The sequence below is a fragment of the Corvus hawaiiensis genome, chromosome 3 (genome assembly GCF_020740725.1).
Source record: "Corvus hawaiiensis isolate bCorHaw1 chromosome 3, bCorHaw1.pri.cur, whole genome shotgun sequence".
Lineage (NCBI taxonomy): Eukaryota > Metazoa > Chordata > Aves > Passeriformes > Corvidae > Corvus > Corvus hawaiiensis.
Window position 1 is genome coordinate 101,473,401 of NC_063215.1, and position 21,782 is coordinate 101,495,182.

Sequence of the window (21,782 nt, forward strand, 5' to 3'; positions counted from 1 at the left end):
ACTAATATATAGAAGTACATACAAATACCCCACAAATACATTTATACAGAATTTAGTGGGATTCAAGAGGAAAACAGTGGCTTGAGTACAACACAGAAAAAAAAAGCAAGTATTAAGAAAATACTTTTTCGTTGAGAGTTATTGTGCTTGTTTTACATGGCATAACTCAATAATGAATCACTACAGAATACTGTTCACATCTATTTACCATATTCATACACACTCATCAAATTATATTTCAATTTGATCTAATTAAAATGTTTCACATTATTATGCCTTTTAAAAATGGTGTCAAGATGAAAACTACCAACTGTTAATGTCAAATCTAGTCTCCAGATCACAGTGCCTTTTCCAAGTTTTTTTTCTGAACCATTTTCTGTGGAACTTCAGTAATTTTTTTATTTTGATCCCCACAAAAACAATTTTTTAAACTCAAATGGAAAACTTGCTGTACTAACATTTTAAGAGTGTAATCCCCAGCAGCCCTCAGAGCAGCACCAGTAATGACAGATGCATCAAATATTAAATATATGCTAGAGTAATAAAAGGATTGCATGCACAGGGAAGTCCGCAGTTCCAGGTAATATGAGAAATTAAGGTAAGAAGATGGCAAGGTGATGGATGACAGTAATGCCACGGCAAATTTGGAAATAACTGGAGACTTAAAAATTTCTTGGGAACATACTATGATAGCAAATCAGAGATTAAATCTCTGTGGGCTTCTCACCCACAACTTCAGGCATTCCATGTGTTCGAAACGAAACCATACTCTTGATATGGAAAATACAGTTTCTGCATTCAGTCTTCCTGAAATTAGTCTGTACTCTGATGGGCTGAGTACAAAGACTGTGGGTAGTCAGTGTCTTCCCAAAAGAAAAAAATGGATTAATGGGTTGCTCTAGTGCATTAATTTTGAAAAACTCGCTATATAAGTTGTATTGTTAAAAAGGAATCCTCTTGCTCCCTTGGGAAAAGCTCATGGTGATCAGCAAGGACAACTAAGCCAAGGAGATTCACAGCAGAAGGAGAAAATGTTAAAACAAGCTGGGAAAAGAAGCAATTGTCATAAACATGTCCAGCTGAGGGAAATTTATTGTCAGAGAAATTAAGAAAATCAAAAGTTTGTTAGTTTACATATTCTAAAAAGAGGATTATGTATGTATTAGAAAACCACAGAAAATTTAAACAAGAAATGCAGTATATTTTTTCTATATTGGAATTAAATGGAGCCATTTCTACAATGAGGCTATATTCATTTCACTTCACAGTGTCTTTAATTGAAGAAAAACAATAGCTCTCTACAGGCAGTTATCACTTATAGAATTACAGTGAGATCGAAAGGGGATTTTATGGTTACCTACTGAGGTTCATACGAAGGAACTGGGCAAGCAGAATGGCCATAATAGCTTCTTACCATCCTCTAAAAAGTGTGATCTGACTGTGAAAAGGTTTGAAAAAACCTTCACTGGGAGCACTTCTGAGTGCTGCCAATCTCAAGAAGTAACAGTGACAGATCATTGACCGTAATACATAATAAACTCCTTTCTGTGGCTTCGCAGCCAGGGAAGGAGAAAGTTATATATCTGAGCACCAGCAATGAAAGGGAATTTTATTTTCTAACCATTGTCATTTAAAAAAGATACTTCTGTTTGCAGAACTTTAGCCATCCTCACCCTTCCTGTTGCATTTATCTCCCCAGAAATAGATTGCAAGGTCGTAAAACAATATGCGCAATTTCCTTCTAGGAGGGCGGATCTGTTTGCCTTGAAACCAGACCACTGATTTCATAACGTGCAGCTTCGAAAGTGTAAAAGCAACTAACAGCTTCGGACAGCACTGTTGTGTGTTCCAGATTGCTCCCTGCCACCGTTGCCTCTCTGCATGTCTGTCCCCACGGAATGCGCGGCCGCAGACACCGCGCATTCCGTGGCCCTCCTGGAGGCTCTCAGACATAAGCGAGCCTAATCAAGAGAAGTGTGAAATCACAACAAAGCCAGCTCTTCCCATTTTGCAGATGGTAAGCTGCCAGAAGGGATCAGCCCAGACTTTAATTGCAAGGCTGATGAGAGAGGCAGGCAAGATGGGAAGGTACATGTTGTGGTGTGGGCAGATCATTACATAACAGCAAGGCTGTTGCACACGTGCTGCCGACTGAATCAACACACGCTAAAAAAATGGCACCATCAATGGTTTTCCTCACTTCAGAAACAGAGGGATTAAGCAGCCTGGCTGCTTGCAAACTTCTTTGGGTCTGATCAAGAATCTGGTAAGAGCATTATTATTAAAAACTTAAAAGAATTTTCCTTTCTAAACTTGCCCCAGGAAGGTGCAGAGTCAGCCAGACACACATAGACACACAAATTCATATACATCTGTTCACATGTTGTTAATACTCATGTGCTAGACACTTGTAAGCATCCTTACGTAGGAACATAAATTGACTTATTTCCTTAGTAATACATTTTACCCTCAGGCAGGGAAATGTTCTCTGTTACTCCAAGAAAATTTCAAAAAAGAAATTACAACTTGTGGAGCTGAGTACTTCTAATAATTGTCTTACTTTTCTACATGGGCCAATACCTGCAAAGTCGTGCTTATGCCTCCCTGGAGTGAGGAGACATCCCTGAGTCTCTGTGTTTCTTTAATGATGAAAGAATTACAGAAATGTGATACCAGCTGCCTGTCATTGGAACAGGCAGAAAGGAAGTCAATAAGCACCAAGACAGTTGAGTGAAGTATAAAATCCATACTTGACTGAAGTATGACAAGTCCAAAAATGCCTGAAGTATCATGACCTTGATGTTTGTGTTGTAAAAATCAGCTTCTCATTCTAAGTGCCAGGAAATCAAAGTTTTCATCATCTAATGAAAGGATGCCAACCTGTGAAACAAAACGTGTAGGGAAGAGGTAGCAGGCACCAGGCATTGAGCTGTTTCCATATGGGTGCTCTTACATGGGTTTTCTATTTCTATAATGTTGAAGGAAGGAACTCATGCACAGCTATTTATAAGTGTCACTAATTTAAGTGATAGTTTTTATATCCTAGCTTCAGAAATAAACACCAAAAAAAAAAGAAAAAAAAAATTCACAAAATAAGGAACGTAGATTATGCAAATATTTTGTACTGAAACACATTACTTGAAAAACAGCAGAGGAAGTGAAATATTCAAAATCTGTGCAACATAAAGGAGATTAATTCCAAATAGAATAAATGTCATACATTTCCAAGAACAATTTTTGTCTTTAAGAGGACAGACTTGAAGCTTATAACAACTGAAAAATTACATATTTATTTAAGGATACTGACCTACTCACATGAGGTCTGGGAAATCTTAACCAATACCACTTTTTAAAAAATATTATCTATTTATTGCTTTTGTTAGTGTACGACAAGAAAAGGATCATTTTTTCTGGGAATGAGGATTCAGCAACCTACCCTTAAAAAGTTTAAGCCTCAATTTTTCTGTAAGTGGTTTACAAGTTCAGCCTGAGTCCAAGGTAACAGAATAAACTAAAAAGTAATAGAAATATTGGAAGGTATCTTTTTTTTTTTTCTCTTTAGAAACTTGAATATGGGACATGTCATCATCATCTCCATTCTTAAAGAGGCACCTGAGAGCCAAAGCTCCTTTTTTCTTTTTTTTTGTTTTTTTTGTCCAGTGTTCATTCTGTGCTTGAGGTAAACCATGATCTCTCACTGTCATACATTTATCACTGTCATAGACTGCAATATTTTTTGAATCTGAAACGTGCCTCAAAGCCTACTTAATATGAAAAAATAATATTCTCTTCCCTGGAAAAATAATACTCCTTTAATATTTCAATGAGAAGAAGAATATTGTCTCTTCTGACAAAGATGTGGAATGCATTTCAAAATTTGCCTTGTATTAGGCAATACCTGTAATTCTAGAGGGTAGTAGAAGGGGTTTCATGGTAATTGAAATCTAGAGTCCATTTGGACTGTCCATTTGCAAGTTCTGACCACAATTCTACGATAGGAGAAAAGTAAAGACTAGAAAATACCTATTCATATGTTTTCAGTTGTGTGCATTACCCAAACTTAATTTTATTTTTCTCCTGGAATGCACAGATGGACTAAGGGATAATTAGCTGGCCAGATTTCATAAGGAAACACTATATAATTCACTTCATAAAATGCTTATCCCTTAGTTCCTTTTCATGCTGGACAAGGAGGAAAAAGGTTTCTGTACGAGTATTTATGTCTCTCAGATATATGTTATGGTTATCTATTTGATGTGAACTCCCAGCAACCACAGATTATTAACAAGGTAAAAAAAAAAAAATAGTTTGGAAAATTGTCAATGGTAAAAGCCAAAAAAAAAAAATTTAATTGTTTCAAAAGCAGATGAAAGTATAAAGTCTTCATCTAAAAGTTTTTACTGTATGCAGACACACTGATAAAAGGCAGCTGCTTTTCTTTTTGCAGTTAATGCAGACAGAAAATTCACAAGGACAGTGAGCCTCGCCCAGTGAGATGATGCCATACTTTGCACACTGCACGCTAAATCTTGAACAGAACCTTCTCCCCATTAGGGATGCAAACACCAGTACTCAAGACATGTACATTTGCACAGGATTGCAGACTGAATGCACTGAGCTCGGTGATTGCTGGATACAGCTCTTAGCAAGTAGCCAGGATCTACAGAGAGGAGGTCATGAAATACAGAAAGAAGATTTTCCTGCTTCATTGCTGTTAATTCCTGGGCAAAATAAGTTGAAGCTATACAAAATAGCAATAGCATCTGGGACACATTTGTGAGTACAGTTGAAATGCAGGCTGTAAAAGCAGCCACTCAAAGAGATTCAGTCCAATTTGTCCATAAAATTCCCCCTAAATTTAGGAATAACCCCTTATTAGATGAAGTAGACAAATAACCACATAATGAGAATGACAGCACTGAAAGAAAAAGCTGTCAGTCAGCAGTCTACATTGATCAGAAGGACAGCTCAATCAGAGATTTAGCAGATCAGGCTATGATTTGTTTTGTCCTCATTTTTTGCCCTCAATTCTTTTCCACAGTGTATCATTGAAAATAACTGTGATTCATAATTAGCTTTTGATTACATTACCAGATAGGATAATTAAAATATCAGGATGCATCCCTCTTTCTAGAGTTTCTCAAATCATGCTGTGACATTCTCTGGCTACCCAGAAATTTTTCTTTGCTTTCTCAGTATCAGTCAGTGCTTGTTGATTGCCATAATTCTGACCAGGAAGAAATCACCTGCTTTTTGGAAAGAAATTCAGATTTAACCTAAACTACATACATAAGTTTAAAGCTAGGATGAGTTATTTAGGGTGCATTATTCTCTGAGACACAGCAAATGTTGAGTTACCAAACAATTTACCTTCAAGCAGGTGAGCAACCAGCTATCCCACACCACCTGCACCTGAAAAGGTACATGTGGATCACCTCTAACCTATTTAGGGTGAAAAAACAGTAACAACACAAATTTTGAGCAAAACTTAATGTATGTACTGCTAGAGGAAAGCATGCTGGAAAACATTCACTGCCACCCTTAGTTGCCACCTCCTCCCTTCTTTCCCTCTCTTTAACTGATCACAGTTTTGCTCTAAAACCAGAAAGTAAATGCAGGAGCAATAAAAGGTAATAAAGCAAGTGTTCAGCCAAGTATCATTGTGCAAAAAACATGTTACCTGCAATAGATTTGAATGACCAGATTAAAGAAACTTAAAAACAAAAATAATCCACTTAGAGTATCTCACAGTCAAGAAAAACCTCACTGTCCCCTGCCACAGCTGCAGAATGCTTGACCTCCCTGAATATCATACTTCAATAGGCACTGCAAATGTTTTAAAGAGATCTGATGGTCTAACTTCTTTTAAATTCCTCGAGACACCACTTAAAATATAGGAGCTCTAGAAAAGTAATAATAAATGTGGTGAGAAGTAGGTTTCTGAAATTCCTCTGACCAGCCTGTTTCAGGACTGAAATGACAATAAATGTGAGTGAAGAAGTGATGAAAACTGCATTTCTTCCTATCTTCATGCAGAGCACTGATAATATTCACATCTGGTTATTGTTCTAGGAATGTACCTACAGAATCTATACCAGTATACAGGAGCTGGGCTGTAGGGACAAATATCACTGGAAGATTAGGGCATTTAAAAAGGGAAATGGTTCTATTTTAATTTGTTTGTTTGCTCCTGTGAAAAACTGCTTTACTGACAAATGAGGACTTCCTTGTCGCTGAGCTATTTATTTTCCAGTTAACAATAAATAAGGCTTAGCTCACACAAGTGTTAGGAGTCATTGCTTGTATATATCAAGGGGAAACCAGACTTCACAGGATGGATTTACATACTTTATTGGGCATTAGCATACACTAGGACCACTGAGAATGACTACACATGCAGTGTGTACAATGCATTGCATGCAATTAATGAATCTGGGAACAGATGTATATTTTCACAGACTTTAAGTATCAGCCCAATAAATTACTGACACTGATGTTATGTATGATATTGCATATTTGCAACCATTATTAAAACAGCCTAAAAACGACAATGGATAAGCATTTCCAATGTTACAAGTGTGACAAAGCGCATTTAAAAGAAAAATAAATAAAATAAAAGGCATAATTTCTCATTCAGAAAATATTTGATCTCTAAGGCCCTTTTGTCCCATGGTACTGGAAACTCAGATGAATTCAGGGGAATCCTTGTTTTATAATTATATATATATTTGTACAATTTTATAGATATATATTTCTATATTTATATATGTACATATATATATATGTACATACATAATATATATGTGTATATATATAAATAATCCACACATATGTGACTTGGTTAGATGGCTCTTCAGTCCAATTCAGCACAGTGATTCAGATTAATTTGCTCTTTCTTTGAGTATCACCTCCATGTATGACTAAATGTACCTAGCCTATAGATTAATTTTAAATTAAAAATTTCTTGGTTATACAAGCTATTCAGTCATGTCCATCTGACCTCTTACATCACTGATATCAGTGGACCGGTATTTGGAAGGAACTGGGAAGAGAATGAGACACCAAAAATACACTACTGGAAGAATATTTTTTTCCTCATAATAAGACTCCTTTGAGTGCCTATATGATCATTTCACTTTACTTTCACACACTTAATAATAAATTGTTCACAGCATCACGGAGATGTGTTGGGTAAACACTGCAAGTTATGAGGCAAATTTACTGCCTCATAAACTCACAGCCAAGTAAAGCTGTCATTTGAAAGAACAATTAAGCCATTATTCTGTTCCATGGAGAGCGTAGGATATTCCTGAAACCTGTAAATTCACAGAAAAGGGAAGCTGGTCATATGTTCAGAACAAATCTTAACATTTTATTAATACTGAATTTTCTTGCAAGCTTCACACCAGCATATATTTTCTTTGTTTACCAGAATTTACAATCTATCCACTACTCCTTACTATATATACTGTCAAAAGGCAAAAGAAATACAAGAGTACCCTGTCATGTTTTGGTTTTATTGTCTGGGACTAAAGTACTTTACTTGAAGTCCTGCTAGTGAGATGTTGCTGAAAAGAGAGAAAAGAAGATCAAAAAATAAGACTTTTATCTCTGAGCCATGAAAAAATCTGACATCTGGGGCTACCATAAAAATTGCTAGTGCGGCCTGAAGATTGTCCAGATATAGATAGAGGATGATATTATAAAATGTTTCTGTTGTGTAGCATGTTTTTACTACTCAGTCATATAAAATCACAATAGGATCTTTAATCTTTAGGGAACCACAAGATAAAACTTCACAAAGTGTCTTCCTGAAACACTAGAATAATTCTCAGACCTTTGTGAATGCTGTAGGTGCAAGCAGTATGGGATTATCACCTCCTGATTGTGCAGTTTCCAAGAAATGAAACCCCCACAAAAGGTATGCATGTGCTGCTTGGTGGCAGCAGAAGTGATAACTTCCCTGAGAACCTGAGTCCTACATGACCTTCACATTTGACCACAAGATTCATTGATGTGTATCTCTTGCACACAAAACTAAATGTGCAGTGCAGCTATTTTGCTATGTGTTAGGCTAAACCAATATGTGTGTAAAAGACTAAAGAATGAGGCTGAACTGGGTCATTGAATGGGGAAAAAAAAGCCTAATTTGTAATTTAAGCAATGATGGTTCTGTCAGTTCAACTTGGAACAAGAGCACAAGCCTAAACTCCTTCATTCTCCTCACTGTCACGAAGGTGACCCACATTTCACATTTAATTAGAAGTGAGCTAACTGGATTTCCCTGTAAGGACAGCCAGGCTGAAGCTGCAGGAACAGCTCATATCTGAGTTCTCTGCTTTTAAACATAAATAGTTCATAAATTTTTCAACACAAACTGAACTTTTTTGAGCAACTGGGGACATGAAGTTGAAGCCAAACTCCAGCAGAGCTCCTAAGGGCTGGGTGGGTAAAGCCCTCTTTCCCTCTGGTGCCACTGCAGAGATGTGTTGGAGTGATGTGGAGTTCCATGGTGTCTGCAGATTCTGGAATCCAGTCTGCCCAGGATCCAGCTCTGCCAGTCCTGGGAAATGAACCAGAGCGAGAAACACTGGAAAATTTCAGAGAGAAAAGCTGGTGTAGCTCATCCTCTTGAGACCATAGTTTCTATCTGAGGATAAGAATTACAAACCCCAAAACATACATAGCACAAATGTAAAGCTAATGTGGAAAATTCCTATCTAAAATTCTATGGACAATACCACAAGATTCATGTTATAACCCAGATAAAAGGGTATGCTGTATGTTTCAAACTCTCATTACTGCCATGGGACTCATATAAATGTACTAAAAGCCAGAATAAGCCCCTTTAAATTATTAATTGCAGTTACCTAATAATAACTCTGTGAATAAGAAGAAAAATTGTAAAAATGTACTATTAAAAACATATTAAAACAATAAAACATGTCAAGTGCACTGTACTTCACCAAGCACTTTTCTGTATAATTTAAACCTTTGTACAAGTATCTTTAAGTAAAATTACACTTTTTTGCCCAATTTAGTATTTATGATATTAATTTCCAGAGAGTGTGTATGCTTTGCTGAATGCTCATTTCTGAGCACCACAGTGACTCTCACAGTGGAAGCAAAGAGGTCCCAGATGTTAGATTTACCCATTGTTGACATTTCTGAGTTTTAAGAGCAAAAAAGCTCATAGGTCTGTAAATGAGCTGAGCCACTGGAAACTCTCATTCCAGGGAGACAAGCCATGGCAGCAACTTGGTGCAGCTTTTTTTGATCCCAGGGGGCACAGAATGTACAAAGTGTGTCGATATCTTGACTGACTGTGGGCTAAAAGCTTGTGTGCAACTGTACAGTAATAAATGACTTAACCTGGTCTCAGGGTATGGAGAAAATTCCTAAGAGAAAGACATGCAAACCCTACTATTTTTTTGTGCACTTGAGAACACTTCTTTTTTTCAATACACCATTATGAAGCCATAACTCACAGGTCTATTATAAATTTGAAGTATTTTAGGGTTTTTTCAGATCATACTGAAACTTTTCTATGAAACATTGCTATAACTTTCTGCAAACAAAACAAAAAAACATGGAGAAAAATACAGAAAATGGCTTTAAGCATAACCTCTAAAATATGGTGCTGTAATCCACAGCTGTAAAGATTAGTGGTTGGTTGTTAAATTATTTTCTGAGAATTTCGCTTCTGTGCAGCTCACTAAATTCCCTCTAATTAACATGCAGTTAAAAAGTGAGCAAATTGTTAATGGTGTTACACTCTGGGCTTTGCTCTGGAAGAAATGACACTATATATCTTTTTATACAGTTAAAATTTCTCTAACTGGAAATAAAACCTTTAAACTTACCTAAAAAATGTTCTCCACTGCTAAGATACTTTCTCTTTGGATATAGAGATTTTATTTTTACATTTTTTATTAAAATTGCTCTTTAATTTTTCATGGTTATTCTAAACTCTCTATTCAAATAAGGGAAATGCCTTTCTTAGATGTCTGTTCTTAGTGGTTTTTAAATTTAAAATTCTGTAGAAAATAAAGAATTTTAAAAAGCAATTTCTGAGAGGGTGCAACTGTTTGATTTCAGATAAAGCAGAAGAAGACCCAGCATATTCTATTTTCCCTGTCTCAAGTTACGGGAGTGGCATCTACACCCCAGGGATAGCCAGGACTTGGATTGTACTAAAATGGTACCTCCAAAGGAATAACTTTGGGACCCCCAACTCCAAAGACCAGGGTGAAGAACAACCAGCAGGATGCTGCAGGAATCCAGGTGTGGTGATATCTTTCTATTTAAGCTCTCAATATCATGGGCATAAGAAATGTATTCGAACAAGCTTTGCTTCCAGTGAAAAGACATTCCTCAGAAACCAAGGAAATTCTTGTGGCCAGCCAGGAGACAGCTATCAGCAAGGAGGACAGAAGAATATAAAGAATGTAGGAGGAAGAATGTAATGAAAGGAGGAAAATTATATACTGAAATTAAAAAAAAAAAAACAAACACAAAGAAATCAGTGTCTAGATGAGATTCTAAAAATCTAGCCTCAAGAGAGGAGAACTGAGAACTTCTAGTTCATTGCAAGATAAAAGTTCTTAAATTTTTAAGATATAAATTCCATATTTTAAACCCAAGTGAATAAAAGTGTGATGCAGTTTTCATACTCATAATTTCCAATGGCAAAATTTTGAAGTTATATGTACTCTATAGTTAGATCTATGATCACATACTGCTTTTCTTGCAGAAGAAAACCTCTCTCTAGTATTCTTTTTTATCCTTATAATTGTGTTGCTCACTCTTTTCAGCTATGCTGGCTAAATTCATCAACACATAATTAAAGAAAGATGATTAAAAGTATGACTGCAACGTTAGACTGCAATTTCTTATCATCCTAATCCAAAAAGACATTGTTTGGTAGAGTATTTTTAATTTATTCAAAGTGTACCTTAAACTGATCAATTTTGCAGTCCTTGGTTTGGAATACATACGTTTAAGGATACATTGTGTGTATAGTATACACAAGGCATCGTTTTATGGTTATTATATTTTATAGTTATTTTACTTACATACATAAATCAGAGGAAGATCCTTCAATAAATGACTACAACGAAGCTAGCAAGGCTTGTATTCACCCTGGTATATACTCACTGTATATTATCAGTGTTGTCTGTACTGGAATTTTATTTCTCAGACTTTGGTTTTTTCCTGTATTAAATTTATTGGTTGTGTGAGTGTTGCACATCTCTGGGAACTTATCTATCTCATGCAAGTTAATGATTCCAACGACGAATATAGATTATGATATATGACAGATCTGGATGGCTGAGTGAATGAACCATGCAACAAATACAAATCAAAATCAAGATTTCTTTTACATTCAGGGCGATCACAGTATTGGGAGGAAAAGGACATAAACTACTTGGATGATGTATTTTACTTGTGGAAAGCAAAGCCAGTAAATTTCTGAAACCACATATGTAGTGCTTGGGGAATACATAACTACTCTGGATGGTTTGGCACTCTTTAACCAAGATATGCCATAAATGTTTGGGGGGGAAAAAAGGTTTAATGATTTAGGTTTGGGGGTTTATGATGTCACCAGACCAAAGGATGATTTGGATGCTGAAATGTTTGGTAAGAACATTGGGTTACAACTTCTATTAAATCACAAACATACTGTGAGTAATTACTACTAAGCCTCAAACATACACCCACAGCTGAAGATGTCTAAACACACTAATGCTGGATAGAAAATTTAGCAAAGACACAGACTTTAAGTAACCATTAGGCCACTTGCCCTTTTCAACAACATTCAAGACTCATCAGTCTACAACACAGAAAATGTCTCTTGACTGTACTGTGTCCATCTGAAAGGTAAATAGCCAACTGTGTCACAAGCACTGAATTATGCTGCTTGGCATTGTGCTGCCTCTCTGCCTTTCCCGTGCTTCCCTTCTTTCTAGAGTTGGGGCCAGATAGTCAATGAATTAAACTGCAAAACACACTAATCCCTGACTCTGAGGTTAGAGCTATCATAAACACTGACTGGAAATGGCTGCAAATAGTTCTTGTCATGCCCTTCTCTTTCCATTGGAAATCGAGTAATGACACAGGCAGTGAGCGGGAGCCCTCGCAAAGGTCACAGATTTACACCAGCTGAATCAATTTCTTATATCAGCATTGCAGAAGCTGTGGAGGAGTTTTTTCCTGAGACTTTGTTGGCTTTAACAAATTTTGTACATATTTTTTTTTCCTCCTCTAGGAAAATAAACAAATTAAAGGATGTTAGACAGCAATTTCTGTTGCTGTTGTCCGCAGGGACGGCGCAAAGAACGACACGAATTCAGGTCAGAGAAGGTGGTTGAGGCCAACCCTTTAATGCCAAAACCCCATCTTTTTATAGCATGATTCACAAAAGTGGTATAATGTTATTGGGTGCTTGACCATACACCTCCCAGAGTGGTTGGCTGAATGCTACAATGCCTATTTCAAAATATTTTCTTCAGTGAACCAAAACAATATCCATTGCATTCTCACAACACCCTGCACCTGCAAATAGTTTACAAAATAGCAAACTGTCTCTCCGCTAGTTCGTGTGAGAATGGAGATTTTCACAGGAGACTCTAAAAGGTGGAAAATTTCTCTGCTACCCTCTTGAGCATCTACAATTTGTGACACTGGAAAGCTGTAAATCCGGGGTCCCGTCTTGGGGCATCCACTGCCCAAAATATAAAATCAAATGTCAGTTCAAGCCTTCAATGAAAACAGAAGTAACTGCTTTGGTTCTATAAGAACAGAGATGGAACTCACCATGACAAAGAGCAATTATCAGTTAAACAATGCAATTTCTAAGGGAAACAGCAAATTTCAAGCAAGTGAACATTCTCACTCATCTTCAGAAGGCTATTAGTTTGTGTGCAGGCCACCACAACCTTTCCAAATATGCAGATGGACAGCCCTTTAACCCTTTCATCTGGGGTGACAACTTTCTTCCATTTGCAAATGTCTGAAATTTGCAGGAGAGCCAAGAGTTTGATTCGTGGGGGTCCTAGTTAGCTTTAATCTGTCTCTGGCTTGCACTATTCGAATACTTGAATGAATAAAACTCGTGACTTGAATCCTATCAATTAAATAAAAATATAGCTACAGATGCAGTAAAGAGAGAATCACACAAAGGATTACAATATATATGTTTTAACACCATGACAAAACCTAATATCATACTTGTTAGGGTCAACAGAAATTATCTTTCTCTCAGAAATTCAGCTTTTCCATATAGAAATTACCTATCTCAACAGTGATTTTTGAAAACTCATGGAAAACACATCTCGTTGCCATCTTACATGCAGATTACAGTGACAAATTTAAAACCCCTCAATGAGAAAGGCTTCACTGTTTTCTTTCAAAAGATTCTCTTCTGCTGTCCAGGGTTTTTTTTCAACTGAAAGGCTCCAGAAAAGGATGGCTCATATTAAGGACCACACTTAAGAACACATTTAACTTTCATTGAAGTTTTAATGGGCTTCAAGCATGTATTAAAGTGCTTTCCTGAACTACAGCCAAAATTTGACAGTGAAGTGTGAAGTACCTGTTTTTCAGTAACTGCATGGGTTCAGGCCTCAGTTTCACAGTCATATTATCTTAATTTCCTGAGGAAGGCTGAATTTCAATATTACTCTGGTGACAGAGTATTTGGATGGGAAGAATTTCTGAGTAGGATTTTAAAGACATTTAGACACTTAAGAACAAAAAGCAGCAGCCAGTGATATTTCCACTCACAATGAAATAAGAACTGAGGGACCTACTTGCATCTTGAAATGCCTGAATAATTTGGAAAATCTACCTAATAGACTTAGGACAAGACCTTTAAATTATGCTATAATCAAATAGAACAATGATGACACCAAAATTTTGGAAGAATCTTTGCTTTTTGGGGGGAACTTTCTCAGCTGTTGCTTCTCTAAGTTTTCAAGGCAGTTTTGCAGACACTGTGCCTTCTGTATCCTAGACAAGTCTTTTTCTTATTGTATTATCTCTTGACCCTATGACAGATTCCATGATTCCCATAATGCTAACTGCATCTATCGTAGAGAAATACTACAGTGATTTTTATAGAAATCAGTTAAAACTTGTTTCATTAAAATTCCTAGTAAATACTTCCCTGGGTATGTTTGGAGCAGAATTTATCCCCCTATTAACTGCTCCAGCAGAGTTGGCTAGCTCCAGTTGGAAAAAAACAGCCATCCTCAAAAATATCAGAACAGTGCCTCAAAAATTAACTTCATTTTAGGATAGGACTCATCTGTTTCTCTGAACACTCCAAAAATTGTCTTCCCTAATTGTGGATCCAGTCATTGCAATTACTGATGTTCTGGGTTAATGCATTTCATCCTGAAACACATTTAAAATAGGGTAGATCAGCTTCAACCTCTTGTTGCCCATGGATATTACTTTGGTTCAAACATGCACATTTTTCTTCAGAAGGACTAGCAGGGCCAAATTTTATTTTACTTTTCAAGGCTGCTGCTTCTATAGTAGACTTGAGGATACGCATTTTCCCCTGGAAGTTCGGTGTACTTTTTGTAAGACTTTTAGTTTCCTTAATGAAATTTATTGTCTAAACCTTCAAACCTTCCTTTGCATATGTTCTTTGACTGCCATGCCTGGGGCAATGTTACCAATGTTTCTCTCTCAATTTATTGTAAAGGGAATTTCAGATAATTAACTGAAGGTGATTATGGATGTTTAAAGATAAAATAAGATGAAACTCATCTTTGTCTCTCTACAAAATACCCTGAAACTAAAGCAGAAATCATCATATAAAATAGAGTTCTGTGTACAGGTGCCATGATCCTGCTCCTTCACAGACACCCTCTGTGACTTCATGCTGTCCTCCAGTGGACACCTGTGTCACTTTGCAAAAAGGCTCTTAAACAAGACTGCAAAGTAGCTTCTTCCTTTTCCACTTTCAGAGTCAGAGAATTCTGTGTTTGATTCTCAGCCATGCACTGGGCTACTGAAACAATTCAAGACAGAAATTTCAGGAAAACATAAGTATTTTTTTCTTTTTCCCACATTATCAGCACTGTGTAAAAATAGAAAACACATTTTACATGAACATTTAAAGATACATTTATTTCACAGAAAAGTAGTAACATAAAGCCCTTTGTGACATTCCAAAACATTTACTCTCTCATCCTGAAGAAAATGGAAGATTTCCTTGACACTACTACACTCTTAGAAGCAGTATTATTTTTGAAACTTCTCTCAAAGATGCAAAATAAATTTATATTCTTTGTTTAAAAGATGCAATTCATTGCTTGTGGCATCTTGTCAGGAAGAGGACATTGCATATTTGGTATGTAAAGTGGCAGATTGGCATTGTGGCAAATGGGAGCCTGAAAGCAATAGCTTATTTCTAAAGATATGTGAAGATTTGCAGAGGTAAAAATTGAATTCTGAAGTACTGAAATTACTGAAGTCTAAAAGTAAATATGATAAATGAATAGAAATTATTGGCCTTGAACTCCAGCATATCTTTCAACTTTTATTTTCTGTAAACATCATATCATAGAATATCCTGAGCTGGAAGGGACCCACAAGGATCATTGAGGCCAACTCCTGGCCCTGCCCAGCACCATCCTCAAGAGTCACACCATGTGCCTGAGAGCGCTGTCCAAACACTTCTTGGACTCTGTCAGGTTTGGTGCTGTGACCACTGCCCTGGAGAGCCCGTTCCAGTGCCCAACCACCCTCTGGGTGCAGAACCTTTCCCAGATATCCAACCTAAACCTCCCCTGACACAACTCCAGGCCATTCGCTCGGGTCCTGTCACTGGTCACACAGAGCAGAGATCAGTGCCTGCCCCTCCTCTGCCCCTCATGAGGAAGTTGTAACTGCAATGAGGTCTCCCCTCAGTCTTCTCCTCTCCAGGTTGAACAGACCAAGTGACCTCAGCCTCTCCCCATAAGGCTTCCCCTCGAGGCCCTTCATCATCTTTGCAGACTACTAAAAGGGGTATTTCTCTTCATTTTATTATAAAAATTTATTTGTACTGTAAAATGAATCAGTCACAGATCTGTTACTAAGGCAAAGTCTACATGAACACTGACAAACAGTTTAAAAGCATATCTAATATCTACCATGTCTTATTTAGTTTATAACAGATAAAGGAGCACAAGAAGACAATGTTACCACACCAGATTGATAGATGACTGTCTCAGCACCTTATTTGCTAGTGTACACTCAATTTTCTTTAAACCATTAGAGGAGATGAATGTTTCAGAGTTTTGAATTAACTATTTCAAGGGCAATACATGTGACCACCTCAGATGGTCATCTATCTGCATGAAGATTTAACTAATGCAACACCTTGAGTAATCAGCTCCTGAACCAAGACACCCTGTTAATCAACTCTCCTTCTCCTGCTATGTTATTTTCCACCAGTGAAGCTCCCACACTATCTCACATATGCTAATAAATTCATCAGTCTTGATTGAAGGGGAGTTCATGTGCTACCAAAGCTTTCTGAAGAGTGCAGCTGGTCTTTCTTCACTTATGTGGGCCTAAACCAAGCCTGCTCTTGCTATTTCTGATAAATATTTTTGTAGCAATGTTACAGTGAACATTGGAAACAGACCAGTTCTTTGTTACCAAAAAAAAAAAATTTAAAATAATACATATATGTATTTTTATTTAAAAATAATGATTAAACAATTTCAAGAAACATATGCAAACAGCTCAATTTTTAATGAAAATTTGGTAATGAAAAGATTCATAAACTTACAAAAGAACAGATATGATACTTGTTTAGGGACACGTGGTTACTGCTTAGACCTATAACCTGCCTGGTTTGACTTCAAGCTACTCATTTAAATGGGAGCAGCATCATTCTCTCACCAAAGCGTGCTCTGAAAACTCAATAAGCAAGACTGGAGTCAGCACTCCACATAACTCTGAGGAGACCTGGCTTTGCAACTACTAAGGAACTATTTGTAATCACAGAACAGTAACAAAGGTTCTATTACAGTGCAGGTTTATATTCCTTTTTTCTTATTTTTTTCCTGATGGAAGATGTTTACAGAAACTCTGAGCATCTTGAAACCGAAAACTTTCCTTGCAGAAAGCAACATCAAGCTGTTCAGAAATACAGAAACACTCAGGTAGTGAAACTCCGAAACAGTTGCTGATAAAAGCATTAATAATGTGGTTTACTGGGTGAGAAGAATTAGGAATTCACACAGAACTATCAACATGGTTTTCAAATGAGTTCTTGATGCTGAGGAAAATTGGACAGGTTCTTGGTTTCCTTCCTGCTCCTAAGGAATTCATCCTATAGAAAGTCAATTGTCTGAATTATTCAGGTGTCTGCCTTTAAAACAAGTCAACAGGAGAAGCAAAAGATAAAAACATGGAGCTCCTTTGCAATCAGTTGGTGTTTTTCACTTTTTTTCAGCCCTTCTCAAAAACTCAGATTGACTATAATTCCAAGCAAAATTCATAGTTGTAGAAATGAATGGAGACAATACAGCCAGGATGTTTCTGATACCAAATACTTTATTTCCAAGTGCTGTTACTCTCAGAAATAACGTACTTTCTGGACAGCAAACATATAATAACATATTTCTTTTTCTTCTGTGGTCCTCAACTCCATTATCCACCTAAACGATATTAGGATTGGACTAGGAAGTGAGTCAAAACTGCTTTTTGCAACATAAAGAGATGAGGAATACACACAACCTGATTCCTTCCCACCCCCAACCATAATGCTACTGATGAATGCATGCATGAATATGCAGGAAAAGTGTCCTGCTGCTATCAGCTCCCAAGGTTGATTTATCCCACGTGTAAAGGAAGATGCAGGAAATGAATTATGAATATCAAAAATTCAGTTGTTACCTTTGATCTCCCTTGGGAAACTTTCATTTCTCATTATCTCCAGTAATTGCAGAAAACAAATATTTTTTTTTCCCCACATAAACAATTTGTGTTCTCATTCTCTTTTCCATGAATGGAACAATAGCAACAAAAAACCCAAATCTCTAAAAATTATCTGGTAAAGTTCTGCATCAAGACCAGGAAGCTTGTTATCCCACCATCTGTTTGTGAGCTTCTGCTAAAGGCTGACTGTAAAGAGCAATTTTATCCCCAGTGCCAATGACAGCCAGGCCAGTGTCTTCATTAGACTGAGACTGACTAAAGCCTTAGAATGCTCCTTAACTTTCCTCAGAAGAAACTTAGTAGATTATACACTTTTTTTTATCCTTTAAGAATTTTTGTACATGTCCTAAAAGATTTATGGCCATTTTTCTCTAAAGGAATTCAGATTTCCCTGAAATTTTTGTCCCTGGAGGTGTGCTGATAAGATGTAAAAAGCAAAGGTGAAAAAGCAGATGACACCTGAATAAATCCAGTGTTGGAGAGCAGCCATGGCCTGCCTGCCCTGGGACTGCAAATTCTGTGATGAGTGTGCAGAAATTTAATCTTTCCCAAACACAATTTATTAGGATTATAAACCATTTATCGGTTTCACGTATTAGAAATACTTAGGCAATATGCAAAAAGAAGAATTAAAAAGAAAAGAAATAACCTGAAATTGGAGAAAAAATTTTATGTGTGGCTCAAGACATTTTAATATGGATTAACCTAGACTATGGATAGTTTGAAGGGAAGCAAAAAACTAGGAAACAAAGCTACCTGGTATTCCAAAAGTATCCATAAGTATCCAGGGAGCTGGAGGTGATAAAAAGTCATCTTCGAGGGTAAAATATAATTACATAAATAAATGTGAAAGGGTTTTTTGTTTATTTCTGTTGCACTGGATTTCACATCAAATTAAAGATTTATACAGTAAATCATGCAGCAGCAGTAAAATCATTATGCAAATGTCATTTCTGCCTTCATGGCAAGGGTTTTCTTTAAATATGCATGCTCATTTGGGTGTTCATTTGGGCAGAACGTATACTTACCTATAGAGTCGTTCCACTTTATTTCCCAGATGCTCCTCTGACTGTTGTTAGGTGGCTTGTTTGGTTTGTTTAGGGAAAGAATAGAAGTCAACATGTGAATTCTTCAGAGCTCCTTGGCAAAACTGAGCAACATCGTTTTTTTAAAAGACAAATAATGTACGCAAATTGCCAGGGCCCTGAGGTCACTGCCAACCCTTACAAGTCCCAGGGCTCCCTAACACTAATAAAAAGGAAGTATTATCTCTTTACTAGAGTCATACATTTAAATGTGCTGTTAGATTTCACTAATAAAAGAAGATTTGCATGTTATTCAATTTTTCTTTGAAGTAGCTGTGAGCTTCCCTGTTGCACTCCAGGATTTGATGGGGAAAAAAAAAAAAAAGTCTTATCCTACAAAGAAATCACTTTGGTTAAAATTATTAAATAAAATATTTTTTTGCTTTTAAGTTGATTGCTTGCTGGTCTGCAGTGTTCATATGTAAAGTCTCTAAAGATGATAATGTACAGAAAGTGTTATCTCTTAATGCGGATACAGTAGCAAGTTAAGAGTCCACAGTTAAAATTATAGCCAGAAAAAAACCCAAAAAACAACCAAAAAAAAACCCCAAAAAATCAAAGCTAATAGAGTTCATTCACATGCTCTATAGGATAAAGTGGAAAAATCTTCAGGTATTAGAAATACCTATATTTTTTGTCAGAAACACTTTTGCACTCCTTCTCTAATTATTTTTAATTTCTGGGTAGTGATGAACAAAACCATTTATCTTGACCGGTCTTTTTGGCAAGAAGAATTCAACTCATATTCATTGTTAGGAATGATCAGTATGGAAATATACCAATGTACTTCCCAACTGCTTTTTTGTCAAGTGCTCTGTATTTGCAGCTCACACTGCCCATGGTGTGTGACAGGCTGGCTCTGGAGACAGCTTGGCCAAGCTACCACCATGGCAAAGGCACACAGGGGCTGCTCTCAGCCTCTCCTGAACCAGCTTATCTTTCTTCATTATCTGGACAGAGTGTCCAGGCTCTCCATCTAAGCAGAAAATTCTGTGTTTAAAATAAATTGGAGGCAAAATTTCTGACTGCATTTTTTATCTGAAAATAAATACCCAGCACTTTTCTTAGGTAAAATTAATCTTTATGCCTAGGCATAACACTTTGCCTTTACAATGTGTATCTTTCACCTCCTCCCTATTTCACAGTCTTAAATAAGGTTTAAATATTGCATAACTCTTCTGTTTAACTCTCTGAATGATGAAGGATTTCACGCTACGTGAAAACCCTGATAAAAACATGCCCTGAAAAATATTGAGAGTATGAAAGAATATAAAAAGAAAGCCGGCATTTCATATTTCACAGAAACTCCCAAGTATTCAGTATTTGTTTTCATTTTGCACTTAAACAAAATTGAATGCTTTTAATACCTTCATAAAGCATGTCTGTGTTAAAATGCCATATTCACAATAAAAATATCAGGTTTTAAAGTTCCCTCTCTGCTGGGTCACAGATAATCAAAGACTTTACCATCAAACAAGTTATTTTCACCTAAAAGCTTCCTAGAATTAACAGATTTCCACATTATTTCAAAATAGAAAAATTAGCATATTTCCAGTGTGTTTTATTAGAAAATTTTCAGTCTACTTCACATAGAAATATTAGTGAAGTATGTCATCAAATCATGTTCAAACAAATGTTAGAGAACATTCATTTTCATTATTCTCTTATCTCTGCTAGAGAGATATATTGATTACTACTACTTCAATGTCAAGGTCCTAAAAATAGAAAGAGTTATTAAATAAAAAGTAGAAGGGGCATTGTTTCTATCCTGGATTACCTCACAACTGGTAAAACAGGTGGGTGAAAGGGGCAGGAGAAGAGGAGATTTAGGAGTAGTAGCAGTTTTCTCTCATTATGATAGTCTGTGGCTTTCTAAGTTTACATGACCTGGAAGGCTAGAAAGACACGATATAGACTGGATGCAAATTAATGTTTCAAAATGCAGAAGGTCTCTGCAGCTATTCCATTATAAGGTGTGGCTTGACCCCAAGTGCTGAATTTAGCCTCCCATCCATCACAGACTAATTACATTTCCAGACTAAAAAAAAAGGTAATAATTCAATGTGATGTGCAAGGAAGTGACCATGTAACTGCCATTAACCTACACATCATGCTAAGTAATTGTCCTAAAGTCCTACTACTAATTCTGGCTTTTAAGTTTTTCTCACCTATTTTAATAAAATGTCAATAGAGAATATTTTCCTCTCCTACAAACGAGCATTTGTACTCACACCACAACCATCACAGCATGTGAGGTTTGCTACATAACACAGCCTTTGAGCAAATCAGGTAAATGGGGGAAAATGTCAGTATTTATGCAAGAGAAATTCCTTGCCACAGCTTCACTTACATTCCATGGACACCCTGTGTTGTATAATTTTAGCCATAAAGAATATTTGTTAGACTGATTTACCTTGCTACTGGTGCTGTACTATTAAATTGTTATATACCTTAGTGATGGCAAGGTATTGAGAATAATTTTGTGAGGAAAATGAAAGGGTACATAATGAACCAAATGCTGAAAAATTGCTCAAAGGAACCTGTCATGTGTTCACTGACTACTGTAAAGCAATGGAAATGCCCCTGAAACAGCTTCAGGACCTTTGGTTCACACTCTTGAGGATGCTGTCAGTACATCCTGTGCTAACAGAGGTTCAGTACCTAAACTCCAGTAAAAGTTATTTATGTTAATTACTCAACTTGCAGCATGAACTATACGAGGCCACAGTAAAGACATGGAAAAAATCC